At 41.3% G+C, this 7,999-nt stretch overlaps 5 non-coding genes across 5 annotated transcripts; all 5 read right to left on the bottom strand.

Moving 5' to 3' along the window:
• Positions 1 to 327: 327 nt before the first annotated feature.
• Positions 328 to 400, bottom strand: trnaa-agc (transfer RNA alanine (anticodon AGC)). Its single transcript has one exon. It is a non-coding gene; the product is annotated as a tRNA-Ala (tRNA).
• Positions 401 to 2,730: 2,330 nt separating this feature from the next.
• On the bottom strand, positions 2,731 to 2,803 carry trnaa-agc (transfer RNA alanine (anticodon AGC)). Its single transcript has one exon. It is a non-coding gene; the product is annotated as a tRNA-Ala (tRNA).
• Positions 2,804 to 3,034: 231 nt separating this feature from the next.
• On the bottom strand, positions 3,035 to 3,107 carry trnaa-agc (transfer RNA alanine (anticodon AGC)). The gene has a single exon. It is a non-coding gene; the product is annotated as a tRNA-Ala (tRNA).
• Positions 3,108 to 5,133: 2,026 nt separating this feature from the next.
• Positions 5,134 to 5,206, bottom strand: trnaa-agc (transfer RNA alanine (anticodon AGC)). The gene has a single exon. It is a non-coding gene; the product is annotated as a tRNA-Ala (tRNA).
• Positions 5,207 to 7,529: 2,323 nt separating this feature from the next.
• trnaa-agc (transfer RNA alanine (anticodon AGC)) lies at positions 7,530 to 7,602 on the bottom strand. The gene has a single exon. It is a non-coding gene; the product is annotated as a tRNA-Ala (tRNA).
• Between the last annotated feature and the right edge of the window lie 397 nt (positions 7,603 to 7,999).

Here is a 7,999-nt window from a genome sequence, read left to right as displayed (position 1 = left end):
ACCAAACTAAATAGTTGGAGGATGCCGGCATCGATCCCACTACCTCTCGCATGCTAAGCGAGCGCTCTACCATTTGAGCTAATCCCCCTGTGCCTCCAACAAGAAGTATGAAATCTCAATGACCGCACTGCCAAATCCCTCGTCCACAAGAAAGGATACTTTTTAACAAGTATGCTTGCTTCAGCTGTCTAAAAGTATTTTTCATGGTAGTTCAGTAAAGGTTGAAGTAGTGATAGGAGTAAGCCCAGTGGTGGAAATAGTTGTATTGTTGGGTTAGTATCCAGAGCTACAACAACAATGTGTGCTGATTGAACCAAACTAAATAGTTGGAGGATGCGGGTATCGATCCCGCTACCTCTCACATGCTAAGCGAGCGCTCTACCATTTGAGCTAATCCCCCTGTGCATCCAACAAGAAGTATGAAATCTCAATGACCACACTGCCAAATCCCTCGTCCATAAGTAAGGATACTTTTTAAAAAGTATGCTTGCTTCAGCTGTCTAAAAGTATTTTTCATGGTAGTTCAGTAAAGGTGGAAGTAGTGACTGCAGTAAGCCCAGTGGTGGAAATAGTTGTATTGTTGGGTTAGTGAGTTTTGGGTGTATGATAGCAGAAAAACCTGCGAGTCTGGAGTTCCCCCTGCTGGCTGTCTGTGGAATAACATTAGGATCAGTTGATCGTGGGGAAATGCATGTTAGTCGCCCGAAACATGGTCACTGTTTTCCTGTCTTTTGTCGTGCTTATGCTCACTACGTCTCAGTGGATCGCTCCAAGGCCTTTCTACTGTAAGCAGAGGAGAGGACAGCCTTCCAGTAGAATAAATAAGAGTCACAGCTCCCAACATTTACTAACAAATGAACAGCTACTAAATCAAAGATCTGTCTCATAAACTACACATGTGCCTACATGTGATAACCAAAGGAGATTTTTGCATTACCCCAAGCGACCACATAATTTGTCCCTTTAATTGAAGTAATAATTCGGTGGTTTGGTGGGATTTCCTAAATTCCAGTGTGTTTCTGCTTGCCACAACAAAGTCAAAAGAGAGAATGAACTGGCACACAGACTAAGATATTAGGACCTGTTTAGTAGCAAACAGAAGGCTGTCCATCATATCGCAAAGCCATTATGACAAGGGCTCCTCCTCCCCTGTAGGATAAATAATAATAATTATGATTTATTCTATATAGCACTTTTCATTACACACAGAATCTCAAAGTAGCTTTAAAAACTCAAATAAACTCAAGGTGATCTGGTACATACTTGGCCGATGGCTTCCAAAGCTTCAGATGATAATAATAAGATGGAGAGTGATGGAGTCTGTAGTTAGAGAGGAGTTGAGGCAGTTCACTTCAGATACTTAGCTTGCACTTGTATGTGCTAGAGAACTGTGCTACATACCAATTATTTTCAATATGTATAAATATAGAGATAGAAATATATGTATGACTCCTGCTCTTTTTGTTTTACCTTTTAAAAAATCACTTAAATGGGGATCCCTCTTAATGGTTCATGAGTAATTTGGTATTGTTCGGCATGTTTAACGTTACCTGCCTAAGTACCTTAGATCGCAAGCCCATAATTAGTCAATAGGGCTGACTGGCTAGCTACTTGTACTGTTAACTAGCCAGATAGCAACAAAGCATTGTTAGCTAGCTAATGTAACTATGAAGAATTGACATCTATCTTACATATTATTCGTTTTAGGTCATTTTTGTCCTGTTTAGCTATCTGGCTAGCTAAATTGTTACGATTCACATATCTAGCTGATAATTGTGACGTCAAACGTTTGCTTTGTGTATATCTTGATTCGTCTATTGTTGCCATTGTCCTGGCTGGAAGGAGGTTCAGTGAATGGGGCTGTGAAGCGTGAGGTAATACAGTAGGGGGAGTGCGAGTGCTTCTTAAATGTATTGCTTTATGCATTCTCCTCACTCGCGTCCACACAAAAACGTACTCAAGAGAACGGAGTGGAGAATACAATCGGAGCATGAGTGTGGAGCATGGTAGTATGTTTGGAAAAACACCCCTAGAGTTTGAGAGCTACAAGCCCCCACTCACCCAGTAATTTTTGAACTGTCCCTAAATTATCCTATTAAAACACTACATGGGAAATACGTCATGAACTCACAACAATTGAAAGTGCAGAGTATAAAACAGTACTTAGCCTAATATATTATGAACAGCCACGATAGCGTCGTCTACTGTTTGGTCTATTTTGAATCAAATTTTCAACTCGCCACCACACTCTACGTATTTCCCACTGGTGTTTCCCAACTGCAGTCCTCAGGTTGCCCCAGCAACACACATTCACATTTTAGAGCCAGACAAGCACGCTTGATTCAATTTGTTAACTAATCCTTCGATTAGTTAAATCAGTCCAGAGCTACGTGTGCATATTGAACCAAACTTAATAGTTGGAGGATGCGGGCATCGATCCCACTACCTCTCGCATGCTAAGCGAGCGCTCTACCATTTGAGCTAATCCCCCTGTGCCTCCAACAAGAAGTATGAAATCTCAATGACCGCACTGCCAAATCCCTCGTCCATAAGAAAGGATACTTTTTAACAAGTATGCTTGCTTCAGCTGTCTAAAAGTATTTTTCAAGGTAGTTCAGTAAAGGTTGAATTAATGATAGGAGTAAGCCCAGTGGTGGAAATAGTTGTATTGTTGGGTTAGTATCCAGAGCTACAACAACAATGTGTGCTGATTGAACCAAACTAAATAGTTGGAGGATGCGGGCATCGATCCCGCTACCTCTCGCATGCTAAGCGAGCGCTCTACCATTTGAGCTAATCCCCCTGTGCCTCCAACAAGAAGTATGAAATCTCAATGACCGCACTGCCAAATCCCTCGTCCATAAGAAAGGATACTTTTTAACAAGTATGCTTGCTTCAGCTGTCTAAAAGTATTTTTCATGGTAGTTCAGTAAAGGTTGAAGTAGTGATAGGAGTAAGCCCAGTGGTGGAAATAGTTGTATTGTTATCCAGAGCTACAACAACAATGTGTGCTGATTGAACCAAACTAAATAGTTGGAGGATGCGGGCATCGATCCCGCTACCTCTCGCATGCTAAGCGAGCGCTCTACCATTTAAGCTAATCCCCCTGTGCCTCCAACAAGAAGTATGAAATCTCAATGACCACACTGCCAAATCCCTCGTCCATAAGTAAGGATACTTTTTAAAAAGTATGCTTGCTTCAGCTGTCTAAAAGTATTTTTCATGGTAGTTCAGTAAAGGTGGAAGTAGTGACTGCAGTAAGCCCAGTGGTGGAAATAGTTGTATTGTTGGGTTAGTGAGTTTTGGGTGTATGATAGCAGAAAAACCTGCGAGTCTGGAGTTCCCCCTGCTGGCTGTCTGTGGAATAACATTATGATCAGTTGATCGTGGGGAAATGCATGTTAGTCGCCCGAAACATGGTCACTGTTTTCCTGTCTTTTGTCGTGCTTATGCTCACTGCGTCTCAGTGGATCGCTCCAAGGCCTTTCTACTGTAAGCAGAGGAGAGGACAGCCTTCCAGTAGAATAAATAAGAGTCACAGCTCCCAACATTTACTAACAAATGAACAGCTACTAAATCAAAGATCTGTCTCATAAACTACACATGTGCCTACATGTGATAACCAAAGGGGATTTTTGCATTACCCCAAGCGACCACATAATTTGTCCCTTTAATTGAAGTAATAATTCGGTGGTTTGGTGGGATTTCCTAAATTCCAGTGTGTTTCTGCTTGCCACAACAAAGTCAAAAGAGAGAATGAACTGGCACACAGACTAAGATATTAGGACCTGTTTAGTAGCAAACAGAAGGCTGTCCATCATATCGCAAAGCCATTATGACAAGGGCTCCTCCTCCCCTGTAGGATAAATAATAATAATTATGATTTATTCTATATAGCACTTTTCATTACACACAGAATCTCAAAGTAGCTTTAAAAACTCAAATAAACTCAAGGTGATCTGGTACATACTTGGCCGATGGCTTCCAAAGCTTCAGATGATAATAATAAGATGGAGAGTGATGGAGTCTGTAGTTAGAGAGGAGTTGAGGCAGTTCACTTCAGATACTTAGCTTGCACTTGTATGTGCTAGAGAACTGTGCTACATACCAATTATTTTCAATATGTATAAATATAGAGATAGAAATATATGTATGACTCCTGCTCTTTTTGTTTTACCTTTTAATAAATCACTTAAATGGGGATCCCTCTTAATGGTTCATGAGTAATTTGGTATTGTTCGGCATGTTTAACGTTACCTGCCTAAGTACCTTAGATCGCAAGCCCATAATTAGTCAATAGGGCTGACTGGCTAGCTACTAGTACTGTTAACTAGCCAGATAGCAACAAAGCATTGTTAGCTAGCTAATGTAACCATGAAGAATTGACATATATCTTACATATTATTCGTTTTAGGTCATTTTTGTCCTGTTTAGCTATCTGGCTAGCTAAATTGTTACGATTCACATATCTAGCTGATAATTGTGACGTCAAACGTTTGCTTTGTCTATATCTTGATTCGTCTATTGTTGCCATTGTCCTGGCTGGAAGGAGGTTCAGTGAATGGGGCTGTGAAGCGTGAGGTAATACAGTAGGGGGAGTGCGAGTGCTTCTTAAATGTATTGCTTTATGCATTCTCCTCACTCGCGTCCACACAAAAACGTACTCAAGAGAACGGAGTGGAGAATACAATCGGAGCATGAGTGTGGAGCATGGTAGTATGTTTGGAAAAACACCCCTAGAGTTTGAGAGCTACAAGCCCCCACTCACCCAGTAATTTTTGAACTGTCCCTAAATTATCCTATTAAAACACTACATGGGAAATACGTCATGAACTCACAACAATTGAAAGTGCAGAGTATAAAACAGTACTTAGCCTAATATATTATGAACAGCCACGATAGCGTCGTCTACTGTTTGGTCTATTTTGAATCAATATTTCAACTCGCCACCACACTCTACGTATTTCCACTGGTGTTTCCCAACTGCAGTCCTCAGGTTGCCCCAGCAACACACATTCACATTTTAGAGCCAGACAAGCACGCTTGATTCAATTTGTTTACTAATCCTTCGATTAGTTAAATCAGTCCAGAGCTACAACAACAATGTGTGCTGATTGAACCAAACTAAATAGTTGGAGGATGCGGGCATCGATCCCGCTACCTCTCGCATGCTAAGCGAGCGCTCTACCATTTGAGCTAATCCCCCTGTGCCTCCAACAAGAAGTATGAAATCTCAATGACCGCACTGCCAAATCCCTCGTCCATAAGAAAGTATGCTTGCTTCAGCTGTCTAAAAGTATTTTTCATGGTAGTTCAGTAAAGGTGGAAGTAGTGACTGCAGTAAGCCCAGTGGTGGAAATAGTTGTATTGTTGGGTTAGTGAGTTTTGGGTGTATGATAGCAGAAAAACCTGCGAGTCTGGAGTTCCCCCTGCTGGCTGTCTGTGGAATAACATTAGGATCAGTTGATCGTGGGGAAATGCATGTTAGTCGCCCGAAACATGGTCACTGTTTTCCTGTCTTTTGTCGTGCTTATGCTCACTGCGTCTCAGTGGATCGCTCCAAGGCCTTTCTACTGTAAGCAGAGGAGAGGACAGCCTTCCAGTAGAATAAATAAGAGTCACAGCTCCCAACATTTACTAACAAATGAACAGCTACTAAATCAAAGATCTGTCTCATAAACTACACATGTGCCTACATGTGATAACCAAAGGGGATTTTTGCATTACCCCAAGCGACCACATAATTTGTCCCTTTAATTGAAGTAATAATTCGGTGGTTTGGTGGGATTTCCTAAATTCCAGTGTGTTTCTGCTTGCCACAACAAAGTCAAAAGAGAGAATGAACTGGCACACAGACTAAGATATTAGGACCTGTTTAGTAGCAAACAGAAGGCTGTCCATCATATCGCAAAGCCATTATGACAAGGGCTCCTCCTCCCCTGTAGGATAAATAATAATAATTATGATTTATTCTATATAGCACTTTTCATTACACACAGAATCTCAAAGTAGCTTTAAAAACTCAAATAAACTCAAGGTGATCTGGTACATACTTGGCCGATGGCTTCCAAAGCTTCAGATGATAATAATAAGATGGAGAGTGATGGAGTCTGTAGTTAGAGAGGAGTTGAGGCAGTTCACTTCAGATACTTAGCTTGCACTTGTATGTGCTAGAGAACTGTGCTACATACCAATTATTTTCAATATGTATAAATATAGAGATAGAAATATATGTATGACTCCTGCTCTTTTTGTTTTACCTTTTAATAAATCACTTAAATGGGGATCCCTCTTAATGGTTCATGAGTAATTTGGTATTGTTCGGCATGTTTAACGTTACCTGCCTAAGTACCTTAGATCGCAAGCCCATAATTAGTCAATAGGGCTGACTGGCTAGCTACTAGTACTGTTAACTAGCCAGATAGCAACAAAGCATTGTTAGCTAGCTAATGTAACCATGAAGAATTGACATCTATCTTACATATTATTCGTTTTAGGTCATTTTTGTCCTGTTTAGCTATCTGGCTAGCTAAATTGTTACGATTCACATATCTAGCTGATAATTGTGACGTCAAACGTTTGCTTTGTGTATATCTTGATTCGTCTATCGTTGCCATTGTCCTGGCTGGAAGGAGGTTCAGTGAATGGGGCTGTGAAGCGTGAGGTAATACAGTAGGGGGAGTGCGAGTGCTTCTTAAATGTATTGCTTTATGCATTCTCCTCACTCGCGTCCACACAAAAACGTACTCAAGAGAACGGAGTGGAGAATACAATCGGAGCATGAGTGTGGAGCATGGTAGTATGTTTGGAAAAACACCCCTAGAGTTTGAGAGCTACAAGCCCCCACTCACCCAGTAATTTTTGAACTGTCCCTAAATTATCCTACTAAAACACTACATGGGAAAAACTTCATGAACTCACAACAATTGAAAGTGCAGAGTATAAAACAGTACTTAGCCTAATATATTATGAACAGCCACGATAGCGTCGTCTACTGTTTGGTCTATTTTGAATCAAATTTTCAACTCGCCACCACACTCTACGTATTTCCCACTGGTGTTTCCCAACTGCAGTCCTCAGGTTGCCCCAGCAACACACATTCACATTTTAGAGCCAGACAAGCACGCTTGATTCAATTTGTTTACTAATCCTTCGATTAGTTAAATCAGTCCAGAGCTACAACAACAATGTGTGCTGATTGAACCAAACTAAATAGTTGGAGGATGCCGGCATCGATCCAGCTACCTCTCGCATGCTAAGCAAGCGCTCTACCATTTGAGCTAATCCCCCTGTGCCTCGAAGAAGAAGTATGAAATCTCAATGACCGCACTGCCAAATCCCTCGTCCATAAGAAAGGATACTTTTTAACAAGTATGCTTGCTTCAGCTGTCTAAAAGAATTTTTCATGGTAGTTCAGTAAAGGTTGAAGTAGTGATAGGAGTAAGCCCAGTGGTGGAAATAGTTGTATTGTTGGGTTAGTATCCAGAGCTACAACAACAATGTGTGCTGATTGAACCAAACTAAATAGTTGGAGGATGCGGGCATCGATCCCGCTACCTCTCGCATGCTAAGCGAGCGCTCTACCATTTGAGCTAATCCCCCTGTGCATCCAACAAGAAGTATGAAATCTCAATGACCACACTGCCAAATCCCTCGTCCATAAGTAAGGATACTTTTTAAAAAGTATGCTTGCTTCAGCTGTCTAAAAGTATTTTTCATGGTAGTTCAGTAAAGGTGGAAGTAGTGACTGCAGTAAGCCCAGTGGTGGAAATAGTTGTATTGTTGGGTTAGTGAGTTTTGGGTGTATGATAGCAGAAAAACCTGCGAGTCTGGAGTTCCCCCGGCTGGCTGTCTGTGGAATAACATTAGGATCAGTTGATCGTGGGGAAATGCATGTTAGTCGCCCGAAACATGGTCACTGTTTTCCTGTCTTTTGTCGTGCTTATGCTCACTGCGTCTCAGTGGATCGCTCCAAGGCCTTTCTACTGTAAGCAGAGGA

The sequence above is a fragment of the Oncorhynchus mykiss genome, chromosome 25 (genome assembly GCF_057628025.1).
Source record: "Oncorhynchus mykiss isolate SJ-2025 chromosome 25, ASM5762802v1, whole genome shotgun sequence".
Classification (NCBI taxonomy): Eukaryota; Metazoa; Chordata; class Actinopteri; order Salmoniformes; family Salmonidae; genus Oncorhynchus; species Oncorhynchus mykiss.
This window is presented reverse-complemented; position numbering and strand designations above follow the sequence as displayed.